General features: G+C 44.0%; 1 long non-coding RNA gene across 2 annotated transcripts; it reads right to left on the reverse strand.

The window, feature by feature from the left end:
- Positions 1–3,940: 3,940 nt before the first annotated feature.
- LOC117848044 (uncharacterized) lies at positions 3,941–7,345 on the reverse strand. Of its 2 annotated transcripts, none has more exons than XR_004638794.2 (2): positions 6,710–7,345; positions 3,941–4,225 (listed from the first exon to the last, which is right to left on the reverse strand). It is a non-coding gene; the product is annotated as an uncharacterized lncRNA (long non-coding RNA). The 2 variants fall into 2 exon arrangements; XR_011897819.1 differs by having other exon boundaries at positions 3,941–5,349.
- Positions 7,346–14,443: the final 7,098 nt, after the last annotated feature.

Genomic DNA, 14,443 nt, shown 5'->3' on the forward strand with positions numbered 1-14,443 from the left:
GCTTAGAACTCTTCCAGGTAACAGCACTACTGTTCAGCGTAAACACAAGTCCTGATTGTGATTTTGAATCTTTGTCTGTTTGGAAACTAGCATCGGTGTAACCTGTTACAACGAGCTCCTCCTCACCTCCATAGACGAGGAACATATCTTTAGTCCTTCTGAAGTACTTAAGAATATTTTTCATCGCCGTCTAGTGACTCTCACTCAGATCAGACTGGTGTTTGCTTGTCATACTTAGCGCATATGAAACATCTGGGCGAGTACTTATCATTGCATACATGATAGATCCGATAGCTGAAGCATATGACATTCTATTCATGCGATCCCGCTCATCAGTGGTCGAAGGACACTGAGTCTTGCTAAGGTGTATGTCATGTGACATAGGCAAGAACCCTTTCTTCGCCTCTTCCATGCTAAACCATTTCAACACTTTTTCAATGTAAGTATCTTGGCTTAATCCTATAAGCCTTTTCGATCTATCTCTATAGATTTTGATGCCCAGAATATATGCTGCTTCCCCTAAGTCCTTCATCGAAAAACTATTTTTCAGTGAAGTCTTTACGAACTCAAGCATAGGAATGTTGTTTCCAATCAATAATATGTCATCCACATATAATATTAGAAATACTACAAAGCTCCCACTAACCTTCTTGTAAATACAAGCATGTTCTTCGTTCTTAATGAAGCCAAACCCTTTGGCCACTTCATCAAAATGAATGTTCCAACTCCTAGATGCTTGCTTCAACCCATAAATGGATTTCTGAAGTTTACGCACCTTTCTAGCATTATTTGGATCGACAAAACCCTCAGGCTACATGATATACATGTCCTCAGTTAGATTTCCATTCAGGAAGGTTGTCTTGACATCCATCTGCCATATTTCATAATCGAAATATGCAGCTATAGCTAGAGTAATCCAAATAGATTTAAGCACCACTACGGGTGAGAAGGTCTCGTCGTAGTCAACTCCTTGAACTTGTCGAAAACCTTTTGCGAAAGGCGACACCAGAAAGGGAAGGCAAGAAAATACACGCGCAGCCCACCTCACCTCTGCCACCCATTCCTAATCCAATCGATCCCCACCTCTCCACTGCCGTCTCGCCGGCGCCGCTGCCCCGTAACTGCTTGATCTCCGCCGCAAACCCGCCTCCCGCACTAGCACTACCTGGCCGACCCGCCGGCCCACCGGTGATCTCCAACAGTTGTATCCCTTGTCGCTGCGCTTATGCATGATGTTATTGCATCACTTAATGTCGTTGTAGTGCCAGCCCCCCTGCTAGTTGCTGAACCCATTGCGGCGATTACTTATGTAGTGGTGGCTACGTTTGTAGCCCCCGAGCCGGAGGAAGTCACCGAAGTCGTGGTGGCGACTACTTCTGGAGCCGTGGCTACCCTTGTAGCCCCCGAGCCAGAAGTAGAGGTTGAAGCTGCTGCGGCTCTTCAAGTGTTGGCTGCCACCCCGCCGTCAGAGGCGAGACCATCTACTAGCCGCGGTATGGCCTCCCTCTTGTCGTCGGAAGCTGGTCCCTCAACTAGCCAAGCTCTAGTTCCTCTTGGTGCGCTAGTCACCGAAGAGCACGAGGAACCTTGGATAGCTAAGGGGGTGAACCTGGAGGATATCCAGCCCCTTGCTAACCCTCTAACCACCATAGAGATGGAGGCCACAATCATGGAGATGCACCGCCGTGTAGGCGAATACATAGTGGTAAGTTTCTCTTCTTTGTTTATCTTCAACTTGAAATTGGTACTCGTTCCTTATACTAGTACTTGCTCTGTTTTGCAGAAATTGATCGAACGCTCCCATCGGAAGTCAGAGATGATCCAAGGCTAGGAAGACATGATAATGCGAGCTCAAGCACTCAAGCGCGAGCTTGCCAATGAGCGACAATACTCCTCCTGGCTACTCATGAAGTACGACAGGTAGGCCACCAAGTACAACAACCTCGTCCAGAAAGCCGCAGAAGAGAAGGACCATCTTCGGAAGTGCAACAAAACATTGAAGCATCAGTTGGAAGGTAACTTGTCATCTCCCGCTGGTCTTTGAGTACTAATTTGCACTTGATGATTCTAAGTTGCTCTTTATGTTGTTCTTGCAGGGCTCAAGAAGGAAAAGGAAGATCTCCAAGGTCTGGTGACTGACTGGCAGAATAGGGAAATCAATCTGGTGAATGCCATGAGGAGCATCCAGGAACTCAAGGCTGAGTTGGCATCCACCAAACTTGTTCTGAAGGAGCTAACAAAAGCCGCTCAGCCCATTGCTGACATCGTGGAGCCCTCGCAGAAGGTGTAGAGCCCCGGCCTTTGGCGGAGGTACTCAAGGAGGTGCCTGCAATGATCACCGGCTACATCCAAAAGATGGCGGAGTCAGTCTCGAAGCAATTGTTGGCAATGGTGAAGTCCTTCTACTCGCAAGCTGACTTGACTCCAGTTGCGGAGGGGATTGCACAAGACTACTCTGATGAGCAATTTCAACAATATCTGCAAGAGATGGCTCCTATCGCCAAAGAAGAAGCTAGTCAAATAGACCTTGAGTAGATGCATGTAAAGACATGAAGTCATTGTAATATAAACATGATTCGAATGAAATATAATTATTTGAAGTCTTGTCACAAATTTTATTGCTGTCGACATGTATGCATTCTTTGATTTAGTGCATCTCCTGAACACCCTGATATTTGTTCCTACGGTAGTCATGAGTATCTGTGCACAAGGCTACACTTGTGAGCCTCTTAAGATACACGGTGAAGAGTACTTCTAGGATGCGACCCTTTTCTGCGGAGTGCAAGTACTCGTGTATTTGGGTACTCAGACTCTTTAGACGAGTAGACTCTTTAGGACTTCATCAGCTGGAACCTATCTTTGCAACCTCTCTGGGTTGTTCGGATGTTGTGCTCCTGAAGATCGGGAACTACCGACTTGTTATTACAAGCTGCTACTAGGTAGATTTGTCTATATAAGAACTCAGGTAGTATAATAACTTCCCAAATTACTGATGGCTTCTTTTCGGGAGGCCGTCGATGGACAGACTTGTCCAAGGAGCTGACTAGCTCATGAAATTTTGTGTGTAGGCTTGTCTGTGCAAGTCGCTACTGGAAATTTCATTCGACGAGTTGACTAACTCAAAAATATCTTTGTGCAGACATGTGAATACAAGCCGCGAGTCTGGGTGATGGTACCCAGGGAGCTGAATAGCTATGCGAGCTTGCTTTTGGAAGTCGCGATCAGGTAGAAATAGGTAGTCATTTTATGACAAAAATAAATTTGCTTTATTAAATTGTAATTGTACACTGAGGCCGATCGCCAATTTACATGAATATGTAAACTATGGGTAGAATCGACACAAGTGCTTGATGTTCCATGAGTTGTCAACTTCATCGCCAGAGAGAGTTTGTAGCCTATATTATCCAAGTCCAGTGACCTTGGAAATGATGAAAGGACCCTCCCAAGGTGAATTGACCAACCGCCTGCCGCCACCCGGCCCCTCCGCCTCTGCCTCCGCTCGGCCCCACCGTCGTTGCTGTGTGAGATGGGGAATCTGTGAGAGAGAGAGAGAGAGAGAGGAGAAAGAGATAGAGGAGGAGAGGAAGCACTATGTTATAGAGAGGGGAGAAAGAGATGGTATGGGAGGATAAGAGAGAGAGGAGGGAGCGGCCGGTGCAGGATAAGGCGCGAATGGAGGCTTTAGTACCGGGTGGATCTCTCACCCAGTACTAAAGGGGGACCTTTAAGTACCGGGTGGAGCTCCCACTCGGTACTAAAGTGCCTTTGGGGGATCCCAAATTTGAGCCCAGTACTAATGCTAGTACCGGGTCCAAATGTGGCAAAACGACCCAAATTTGACACGCAAACGTACACTTTAATCAAGCTAACTCGGTAGTCTGTCGGGTTATACCCGATAAACCACTTAACTCTGGATCGAATTAAGCAAGCTCACACGAAGTTGATGGTTACAGAGATTACAACATTCCACCAATATTTAACATAAGTTTGAATTCATTATTACAATATAAGTTAGAAATTAAAACAAAATTGCAGAGTGTTCAAGCAGCGGAAAAGTTTAAGCGGAAGCTACATCATCGATACAAAATATCACTTCGAAGCCAACCATGATATCAACAACCGCGATTCTCGCCGTCCGAGGATGGGTTCCACTCGACTGTCCAACCCGAACACAGCTGGGGTGGCCAAGTTACACAAGCAGCAAACTCCTTAACATCTAAGTTACCTGAAAGTAAAGCCACAAGCAAGGCTGAGTATACTAATACTCAACAAGACTTACCCATCAGGTGGTAACTACTCCACTGACTCCTAGTCATGCAAGGCTCTTTGGCTGAGGAGTTTGTTTTGCCAAAAGCAGCTAAAGTAGATCCTTACTTTCAAGTTTTAGCATCAGGTTCTAGTTGATTATCTAGTCTAGGTAAGCACCTATTCTAAGCAAGCATGTGACCAAGCAATTTAATTCAAGCATCAATATTATTCATCTACAATTGTTCCTCTTCTTACTCAATGAAGAAGTGCAGTCAAGTAGTCTCAAACTGTGAGAGGCAGATGATTCGAATCGAGTTTTTAAACCTTGCAAGGTGGACCTAACCCCACGACATCCGTGTACCACACCGGGTCCACTTCATTTGTCAGCCATCCCCATCAATCCCCAGCTACGTGTCGAGCCTACTTCCCTTGGATCCAATGCCGCACGGTCCCGAATGACGCCGTATCGTGACTGCACTTGTACCCACATGACGCGCTAGGGGAACTAAGTTCTAGAGACAGTAGGATGGTCCACTCACGTCCCAGTTCAATCAGGTATTAGGCTTTCCCATCCCATACTAGGTATGAGATTAGTACTTTCAAATACTTGACCACTGTTCTAACACAGCTCGACCTGAGCAGTTTTCCACTAGATAGATGGGACAATCCACCAATCACCAAAATAGTTCAAATAGCCTAGCCCCACCCCTCGTCCTTATGGTTGCATCATAAGCAAAGAAACAACTCCTATAACTCGCGAGTGATAGGAAATCACTTGACTTTTACCGAGTCCTATTTAGCATAGCAACTACTCGGCCTATCATGCAAGTATTCAACCATAGGTACCTAACATCATGCAACTAAGTTTTCAATCAACTCCTATGAACTTAATGCACAAACAAAAGAACATAGATATTGCATAATTTTACAAAGCTGGGTTATGTTCCGGGGCTTGCCTTTTTGTCCTAAATTTAAATTAGCCTTGGGCTCTTCCGAACATGGTTCGGGCCTTGATTTGCCTCGATTAAGTCCAGCTTAGCGGAGGGTGTCCTTCTTCACGTTCCGAGCTAAGCTCGTACGTTCCGTCAGTGAGCTTAGCTTCTACACGAGATGCAATGCAATAATTCAATATTTCTGCCATTTTGTGGTCTGAAAGGTATTTCATATATTATTACAACGCATAGCGAACTCAAGACCCAAACTACTCAGACAAGCACCTTTGTTACTTTTCTTCACGGACAAAAAGTGTCTTTGTGATTTAGACATTTAGACCGGGTTGATGATGACTGTGTACACATATATGTATAACATGTTCATTAAACTTTAGATTGAAGAGTTATCCTATTTTTGAATGTTTTTCTGTACCTCTTCCAGAAATACCATTTTACCCTTACTATTCCTTAATTTGTTTTTATTCAATTCTTCATCGATTAACTTCCAAAATTCATTCCAGTTGCATATGATTAGCTATGGGTTTGAAACTTTTACAGTGACTTCTTCATATCATCACTGAGTTGTTGTAAAAATTTGGGGTGCATTGGGTTACTACAAAAATCATTAAAATCAATTCATTATCCTAAGGTAGAAAGCACTTAACCATTTTTAACTCAAAATCTACAGTAGTCCGTGGCTGAAATTTTAACAGTGTGTTACACAGGTGCAACAGAGTCTTTGGTAATTCTTCCATGATTTTTGGTGAAGGACATCTATTTTCCATATTTTTTTATGATTTAACTTTGCATAAAAAGAAAGACATGTTCCATTTTGGTTTCACTCAGTGAAAAATATTTTTCTTAACAAGTATGTTTCACAAGTGATCTATCCCAAGTGCATTCATATTTTTCTCTGACCTATTCTATTTACTAGCCAAAAAGAAATATTCTACACTAGTTTTCAAAGGTAAAACTCAAACAGTGACATCATCATCTAAACTAGAGTCCTAATCATTTTTCTAGGCACCAGCTCTCTGAAACAAAGCTAACAGAAGTGGTTTTGCTATTTTACCATTTTTGTGTGATTTACTAAGCATCTAAAAGCTTAAACACTAAATAAAATCTAGTGCTAAATACAGATCAGCAACATGCATATGAGTATTTTTAAATGAAACTATACATCACCAGGAAACTAGTGAAACAAGAATCACATTTTCCCATTTTTCTACAGTTTTCTATGCCTTTTCAAAGTTCTTAGCTTTTAGATCTAGGAAAATAAACAAAACCGAGCTCAACTTACAATCTAGCCCCCAAGTCTATGGTTTAATCGCGCAAAGGTCCCTGGATTCTTCCCCATAACCCCCTATCTATTCTCCTTCTTCTCCACACAACTCCTCACGCACCCAAAATAGAAACAACACAGCACAGATGCACGGGCTCTTGGCCGGCCACGGCAGGGAGGGAAAGATGGCGCGGCTTAGGGGAGGGATAGCGGCGGGGAAACGGCGCCCTAGGCCAGGGGTTCTCACCAGCGGGGTCACAGCGACGAGGAAGAGGCGGCGCCCTAGAGCTTCACGGACAGAAGGTGGCGCGGAAGGAAGCTCGCCGTGGAGGGGGCTGTCCGGTGAGGGAGGGCGGCCGGGAAGGAGCAAAATGGATGCGGGACGTCGAGAAGAAGGCGTGGCCGCGAGGAATCGACTGGAGACCTTCCCACGGTGATAGATTTGGCCGGCAAAAATTGGGGATTTTTGAAGCTGGTACTGGCAATGGTGATGGGAGGAGGAAGGGAACCAGCTGCTCGCTTAAATAGGAGGGGAGGAGCGCGAGGATAAGAACGGCGTGGTGACATAGCACGGGGCGCGAGGATTGGCGGGGTGGTGAGCTCCGGTGAGCCTTGGCGGTGTGGCACGCATGGTGTGTGCGCGTGCGTGCGGGGAGCAAGGCCACTGGCCAACGAAGATGGTGTGCAGGGGGGATTTGAGCTCGCACGGTGATTGGCGAGGCGCCGGACCGAGTTGTCCTATCCACGGTGGCGATAGGGCGAAGCGCATCGGCGGATGAACATTGGCGACGTGTCACGGCACGACGAGCGCTCGTGGCGAGCGCGCTCTGGGCGTCGTGGTGGAACACGATTCTTACGGGACTTGGCAGATTTTCTATTTGGGGCTGATTTGATAGCTTTAGCTGACTTTGGCCAAGTTTTTGAATGAGTTCAGCTGGGATTTTGGCCTAGGCCCCATGGGTGAAGTTGTAGTACATACTTAGGACTCAAACTTTTGTAAAAGGTTTAGCTCGAGTTTACCTTCAATTTTGAGAGAAATCTTCATGCCAAGTTGAGGACTTTCACTGTTTTAGACTCAGAACTTTCTGTGCTGTATTTGAATTTAATGCTGAGTTTTAGCCTAGAATTTGAACAGGTTCTAGGGTGAATTAGTCCAGGCTTAAATTGACAACTTTGTTCTCTGAGGTGTATTCCACAACCTTTATAAAAGCTTCAACCTTAACCCAGGTCTAAAATTTTGAAATAACCGAGCTCAAACTACCCCAATCAGCTATGTTCTCCAGAACTTGGTGATTTTGAAAATGTGTTTGAATTGCTAATGAAATTAAATCTAGTTTTTCAACCTCTTCCTCTCCAAACCATCAAAAGTGCAAATAAGCAAAGTTGTTTGTTTTGCAAGGTTCTACAACTCTATATTGGCAAAAATTTAAGTTGTTATATAAAATTTTAAATTTTTAAATTGCCTCCAAATTGAGCTTTTTAAGGGCATTTTAGTCCTTTTAAGTGCTAGATTAGTTTCTTTACTTAAGCTTGGGCAAAGTTAAACAAAGCTAGGGTTGTTACACAAAATTTGACCGGAACTAAGGGAGTGGACGAAAGGTACATTCCCTGTTAGTGGGAGTCCATGCATGCAATGCAAGCAGACAATGCAGCGTTGCAAAGAGATGGATGGACGGGATTACCTGCCTATAGATGGAGTGGGAGAGGGCAGCTGGGGGCACACCGCACGCCTAGGATGCTTGCTCCTCGTCGTTCCTGTGCGGCTGCTAGCTAGGGGTAGAGTGACGTCATGCCAATGACGCCGATTACGATCTCCTCCACATGGGCGTGATGACGAAGATGATCACAAATTCACATCTGCCTAGGCAACAATGTGGAGAGAAACGGATGTGCATCTATGGCGGGGCAATGCTGCAGCCTAGCAAGCAGGATTGATCACGCCAGGAGGCGAACTGGTCAACGTCGATGCATAGGTCAAGGGATGACCTGTCGTTTCTCTATCTTTTGCCAACATGCAAGCATGCGTGAGAATCATCACAATTAGGGCGGCAGAAGTGTATAAGCAACGAGCATGAATCTGTACCTTGTTACCGTACTTGCGGTCACACGACGACATTGGTCTTGCTTCGTTGTCGAGTGGTGCTGGCGGCGCTCGCGGCGATGGCTATATGCGAGGCAGCCTGTTGCACAAGCGACAAGGAAACACGATCCCAGGGACAAACGACGGAGGGTAGCGACAGGACGGTGGAAAAGGAGCAAGATGCAGCATTTTCCCGAGGCTAGCCGGGTGGGAGGGATGCGATAGGAGTAGGCTGCAGATAGGTTCTTGAAGTCGTGATCGATTGATCGATTTTTCATCGTGAGAAGAGGAAAGTGAGTGAGATTCTAGTGCGGGAGTATAGTGCGCGTGAAAGGAAAGGCGACTGCGAGAGGATGAAGACCTTCCAAAACCGAGGACGTCAATCACGGCAGGTGCGCGATGCGGGTACCATAGGCGGGTAAGCGCATATGCGTGGTGAGAAAAAACACTAAGAATCGGCAGAAACATTTTAGAATCATCAGTTTTCATCTATCTCCCTTCTATCTACCCCCTCCTCCACCTGCACGGTGGACCCTCTGTGAGGGATATGGGTGGATAATTATTGGTGAGAATTACTTTCAATTTCGTCGCTCTTTATAGTACAGATTGATCTTACTCAAGAATAAAAAACTATGCTAGCTTTGCTGCATGATGTCGATGATTGTTGATAAGTAATCTTTATACGAGGGACTACGATTGTTGATAAGTAATCTTTCCGTATGCTTTCTGCAAGATATCGGTTCTTGCAGGTGGTTGCATTTTGCGGTTTGTAATTATACACTGCTGGGGAAAGCGTCATCAGTACCGATTCGTAACCCCTTTAGTACCGATTACACAATCGGTATTGCTAGTTCGGTACTAAAGGGGGGCCCTTAGTACCGGTTGAAATAACCAGTACTAAAGGGGGTTCTTTAACCAACCGGTACTAAATTGGCTGCCACGTCGTGCGTGACCGAGGCCAATTTTACTACCGGTTGGTCTCCCCAACCGGTACTAATTTATTTTTTTTCTGTTTCTTTTCTCATTTACTTTTCTATTTTTTATTCTATATTAGTATTTCGTATTTGTTTCCTTTACGTATACTAGTTCTAATACACTAATATATATAAAGTTGTATTTATGTATAATATTACATTTGAGATAATACTATATATATATGTATAGACATAATGTGCATACAGATATATGAATAATATTACATTGCATCAACTTTCCAAGTTCAACATTTCCATCAACTATTTGAACCCAAGTCCTAACAATGATGCAGAAGAAATCCACTGAGTTGTTCTTGAATTGCCCTGGTTTTTTCTGATTCGAGGAGTACTGCCATCATATCTCTCATCTATATCATTGGCAAAGGTTGTTATAGTAGATTAATAGGTCTGCACAATTCGAACTAATTTATTGTTAAGAATTCTATCTACGTACTATGATTTCGTGGTTGGTCACACGTTTCGAACCTACAAAGCCATGGATGAACTCACATACGTGGTATCCGCATAATTTATTCCCCGGATCCTGTCTCAAACACTATATATATGGCAAAAAAAGTTATGAAATATTTGTTGTGATCAAGGAAGTGTCACGAGATGTGAAAATTCAACACATCCAAGAATTCAGGCTTTAAATCAAGTTCCTCCTTGAATTCACCCACGTGATGTTGACGAAATCGAGCCCATGCTTTGTTCAGAATGTCTATGAGGTTTTTGTATTGATCTCTTGGTTTCCTCGAAGACCGCGCGATCAACCACGACAATAAGGAGTATCCAGTGGAAGTTGTACATATATGCATAGCTAAAGCTAGTTAGTTTGGCTAGCTAGTCCTATGTTTAACTGCTAGTTCAAAGAAAAAAGAGATGGGAAACACGCTTACTTGAAGTTGTACGGTAGAAGTATGTACTTCTTGTAATGTTGGTTATCGAGGCACTTATATATGTTCTTCGAGGTTTGATTTGGTCTATCTCTTAGAGTTGACTAGTTTATAATATTCAGGTCCATGAAGCCTATGTCATAGTATCCTTTCCTCCAACAAGTTTGAATCTCCATCTTGCATGATACAAAATCGAATAAGAGTTAAGACATGGCACAATGACTAGAGCGACGATTTTGAAGTTAGAGCAAATTAAAGACTTACAGAACCCAGAAACTGATGAGTGACTTGTCAAGTACGTCTTGGTTGTAAAGGTAATAGAGTTCCTCTAGCGGCACAAATATTGCTAAAAGTTTAGATAGAAATACACAAATTTAAATTTTAGACCCAAACAACATGAGAAGCCAAACCATCCATTGAATACTATCTAGGAGGACTTTAAGCATCCTTGGGCGGCGAAGATAAAGGTTTCGTTGACCCAGCCTCATCATGTGGTTTATTTGTGTGTCCTGCAACGGCAGTACTAAGTGGACCTGAAACACACGGGATTGGTGGTGAAGCATAACGACTACCAAAAGGAGGTTTCTGACCTGCCGCAACAGCATCTTCGTGACATCTTTGGAAATAACGAAGCATGTCTTTCTCCCACGTGCTCATTTTCTTCGGATTATCATGAGAGCCAACTATGATTTTTCCCTTGCCGCGAGAGGAACGATGATCGCTCCCACCATCGCCACTACCTACAGTAGCAGAAGCCATCTCTGTGTACCACAATTTATTTAGCTCATATTTGTAAATGACTAAACTATGACCAAATTCTATATTTTCCCCATAATTTACATAGCTCAAATATAACATATAAATGAAAATTTTCTCCATTGAAGCTTATTCTAAAAATGACTAATTATGTACCTCTATTTCATCTTATTATTTCTATGTACCATAATTTATCTAGCTCACATTTGCCATAATTTATTTAGCTTATATTTGAAAAGTGCTAAATTATAAAATTATTTCTCTAACCTCATATCAATTTCTTTGACTAATACCAAACATAGCATCCAAAAAATTGTAGCTTATTCTAAAAATCACAAATATGACATCTAAATAACACATGTATATAAATAAAAAATTCTCCATTGTACCTTATTCTAAAAATCACAAATTAATCTAGCTCTAAATCATAAAATTTAGTATACTAACCATGTATCAAGGGAGGATGAAGTTTCTAACTTTTAGAATACATAAACGAGTGAAATCCCCACAAAATGGTCTTCAATCTGGCAGCACCTCCCCTGTGGCGCCATGAATAGGATGAAGCCCGAGCTATGGTGAATGGCTTGGGCAGGAGGAAGAAGAAGACGGATTTATAGGAGGGAAGTTAGTACCGGGTGGAGGCTTCACCCGCTACTAACGGTTGCATATTAGTACCAGGTGGAGCCTCCACCCGGTACTAAAGGCTCGGTGGTATATTAGTACCGGATGGAGGCTCCAACCGGTATTAGTACCGGTTGGAGTCCCCAACCGGTACTAAAGCGGGTCTTGAGGGGCTAGGGAACTAACCTCTTGACCTGAGGTTAGAAAAAAAATTGGATTGCTAGGGAGTTAGCAAGGGTATCTCTCAAATCTCGAATGTTTTCATGACCTTGGTTCTAGAGCAATAGCGAGGTGAGGATGACACCCGCATAAAAGTTTTTTTCCTATTTTTCTTTGAGTAATTACAGTATGCATATCAAGTTTAAGAAAAAAAATTGGATTGCTGCATCCATCTTGTTTCTTTTTTTTTTGCTGTAGATGCTGCACTTGTGAATCCCGTTGGACAAATAGGTTGGTAGGTTTTTTTTGTTAATTCCAGTGCCACATATTTTTTATTATAGTTGCAGGGACACTGATCTTGGCCATTTGTTCTTAGAGACGTACATGTAGTTGCCATTGGGGTGATTGTCATTGATGTTAGCTCTCTCTGGTTTTCGCAAGATGTATTTCATGAGCTTCCTAAGAGGTAGAATAGAATCTATCTTTTCTTCAAATCATAATCTAGAGACCATGTGTAGTCGTGGATTTGTAGCATTTGCAGTTTCGAATAATTGTATCTGTTAAAACCTGCAATTCAGCTCAAATGTTCAGGTGTTGATCATAATTTATTAGCTCATATACTGATGATGTGCTAAAGCAAGCTTTGGGCTTATGCAGTAAGTATTTAGACAGGGAGCAGGTTCGACATGAAGTACTTGTGATGCATTTATATCTGACTACAGAAGAATGTTTTGTTGTTTTTATGGCAAATAGAGGAGACTGGACAGCCGTGCGAATATTGCCTTGGCTTCAGCTTAAGAACGGCTGAAAGCCAGCTATGATTTTTGCTGGAGCTCGAGCCCATGGTTCATGTTTGCAATGGCAAGTTTCGCGTTTGGGTCTCACACACTATGCTATGAAGACCTTTCTGTTGTACTTGCTGCATAACGTGGTGTGTCAAAACTCAGGTCCTATTTGTTTGAGCTTTGGCTTATCTGAAATTTGCTCCTGAAGGGTAGCTTTTTGAAAGCTAGCTTCTCCAAAAAGCTGGGGTTGTTTGGCAAGCTAGGTTTTTTGGAGATATTTGTTCTGTGGGTCTGCATGTCAACCTTCTCTCTTGTCTGGCCAAAGCTCCTCTACGCCTCCGCCTTCCCTGCGCTCCTCCGTGCATGCAGGGAGCCGTGGCCTGGAGCTTGCCCTGCCTTTGGCCCCTCCCCCGCGCTACTCCACACCGGCCGGAAGCCGCCGCCTGGAGCTCGCCCACCCCCAGGTCTGAGGAAGGGCACCGCACGGCAGCGGCAAGGCGGTGGTTAGCGAGGCTGATGAGGAGGCCATGTGCCATCGGCGATTCGGGGCCCTAAATGGAGTCGCCTGCAGGGCTGAAGAGGGGGGCAGTGGTGGCGGTCCGGGGACGGCGATGTGGGCGCTGGCGGGGATGAGGGGGGGCAACAGTGGCGGTCCGGGGCTGGCGATATGGGCGCTAGCGGGGATGAGGAGGGGGGCACCGACGGCGGTCTAGGGAAGGCGACGTGGGCGCCAGCGGGGATGAGGAGGTAGGCCATGGTGGTAGTCTGGCGATGGATGATAGAGACCGGGGACGGGAGATGGAGGTCAGGAAAGAAAGAAAAATAACGGTTCGATAACTTAAGCGGTGGCAGGTGGGTAATTTTGAGCAAGTTGGCGTAGGAAGCTGTGGAAAGCTCACATTTCATTGCTTCTTAGCTTCCCGTGTATTTGTACCTTTCGGGGGGCTTTTTGCTCTTCAGAAGCTAGTCCAAGAAGCTAGCTGTTTGTTTGGACTTTCAGCTTTTGAGGTTGAGAAGCTGGTAGGAAGTTTGGTAGGATCGTTTGGGGCCTAGACATCTACAACATCTGCAAGCTGGGACATGTACTCATTGACATTGAGGACAATGAAACAGAGATTCAAGGACCTGTTTGGCTTCGAGTGGATCAACATCTCTTTTCTACAAATTGTTTGGATTCCCATTATTAAGCATCCATGAGTTTCTCCTTTTCTTTGGATGAATTGAGTTGTGGAAGGAGAAATACACTCAAGTGAAAGGAATTACAAACAAACTATCTTTTACATTGGATCAGGGATGAATATTTTGCCATCCTTAACAAAATTTGTTAGCTTTTCTAATTTATTCATTATCGTAGGTTGGGTGTGTATATGAGCAAATAGCACGTGCGTGCCGCGCGGCATTGTTACTAGTATAATTTAATGAATTATTAATGCATACATATGGTTGTTACCATATGTTAATAGCAAAGATAAAGTTAGCACTAGGGTTGTTCTCAAGTACCCACGCCACTCGAACCTGTTACATGTGTACGCTGCCATCCGTTCGTAATTACTTGGATACTCAGCCAGGAGCCCAACATGGGCCTCGAGCTATGCCAACAGGAGGATAAGTTTGTTCCAGTAGTATTTTTAGCACTATACTACGTACAGCCATTAATTATGTACCGGAGAAAGTAATACGTGTCAAAATCCTTGGACTTTGCGAGTCCTT

The sequence above is a fragment of the Setaria viridis genome, chromosome 3 (assembly GCF_005286985.2).
Source record: "Setaria viridis chromosome 3, Setaria_viridis_v4.0, whole genome shotgun sequence".
Lineage (NCBI taxonomy): Eukaryota > Viridiplantae > Streptophyta > Magnoliopsida > Poales > Poaceae > Setaria > Setaria viridis.